Here is a 1,538-nt window from a genome sequence, read left to right as displayed (position 1 = left end):
GCTTGGAGCTGGGCTGCAATAGCGGTGGCTGCATCAACTTCCAGAATACCTGCTACCTTGCCTGACGTCATCCTCTGAGTTGGGTTTTGATGCTCATTTGCAGCCATCATCTCGATAAGATTATACGCCTCAGTATAGATTTTAGCCCATAAGGCGCCTCCAGCTGCTGCATCGAGCATGGGCCGAGATTGGGCCCCCAAACCATTATAAAAACCAGTGATTACCATCCAATCCGGCATTCCATGATGTGGACATTTTCTCAACATTTCCTTGTAGCGTTCCCAAGCCTCGCACATAGATTCTGTAGGTTGCTGCGCAAATTGAGTAAGAGCACTCCTCATAGCAGCAGTCTTTGCCATTGGATAAAACTTCACCAGAAACTTTTGCGCAAGATCTTGCCACGTAGTGATTGACCCAGCTGGTTCAGAATGTAACCAGTCTTTAGCTTTATCCCTCAGTGAGAATGGGAAAAGCCTCAACTTGATAGCCTCATCAGTCACGCCATTATACTTAAAAGTGCTGCAGATCTCGACAAAATTCCTTATGTGCATGTTGGGGTCTTCAGTTGTCGCTCCTCCAAAAGAAACAGAATTCTGCACCATCTGAATAGTGCCCGGCTTGATCTCAAAGGTGTTAGCTTGAATAGCCGGATGAAGGATGCTTGACTGAATGTCATCAATTTTAGGCCGAGAAAAATCCATAAGAGCTGGATCAGCTTGAACAATACGATCTCCCATGTTTACTGGTTCTTTCTGCTCAGTTCCTGAATCCGAATCCTCAAAATCTAACTTCTCCGGTGTATCAAGAACTTCGTCTTTCTCCTCAGCTGTATCTAAGGTCCTCTTGCGAGCACGAGAATGAGTTTGCATAAACGTTGCTAAAGTACCTGAAACACAACCGAAAAGAGTAATTAACTACTACGTCCTAATCACTGAGTCCTAATGACCAATGATGGTAAGTACATAAACTAAACAATTACGCCGAGTCCCCGGCAGCGGCGCCAAAAACTTGTTAGGGCGAAATCACGCACTAATATTCACGCAAGTATACGCGTTCGCAAGTAATATAGAATACTTTCTAGTTCGTTCCCTCAGAGACTCAGACTAAGTTATTGTCTAATTAAACTAACTCACCAATGTATGATTACTTCTCAATGTTAAGATAATAACACTTAAAATTGTTGATTAAATATTAACTATAATTAACTACTTAATTAACCACTTAACTAACACTTCAATTTATCAATAATAAAACACTCATGAGATCACAACTTCATTATTACTTCCTTCTATAGCCATAGTTATTACCTTTAGCATGTGACAGTGATGATATTAATCGAATAACACGAAACTGATAAAAGCCAACTTTCATTGTACTAATACCATTCTACCAAACATCCACAATTAAGATAGAAGTTGAATAGTCATCAATTATGTTGAGTTCCTATATGTCTACAGAAATTGACAACACAATGATTTAAGCACAAGTTATTCCTTTTTGATTACATAGGGCAAATAAAAATGTTAGAGTTACCCACT

The 1,538-nt window shown here is 40.1% G+C and overlaps 1 non-coding gene across 1 annotated transcript; it reads left to right on the top strand.

Annotated features, from left to right (window-relative positions):
• The first annotated feature begins 237 nt into the window (after positions 1 to 237).
• Positions 238 to 344, top strand: LOC141722220 (small nucleolar RNA R71). The gene has a single exon (XR_012575242.1). It is a non-coding gene; the product is annotated as a small nucleolar RNA R71 (small nucleolar RNA).
• Positions 345 to 1,538: the final 1,194 nt, after the last annotated feature.

This window comes from Apium graveolens, chromosome 4 (assembly GCF_009905375.1).
Source record: "Apium graveolens cultivar Ventura chromosome 4, ASM990537v1, whole genome shotgun sequence".
NCBI classification, from domain to species: Eukaryota; Viridiplantae; Streptophyta; class Magnoliopsida; order Apiales; family Apiaceae; genus Apium; species Apium graveolens.
Note: the sequence above shows the minus strand (reverse complement) of the source record. Positions and strands in the feature narration are given on the sequence as shown.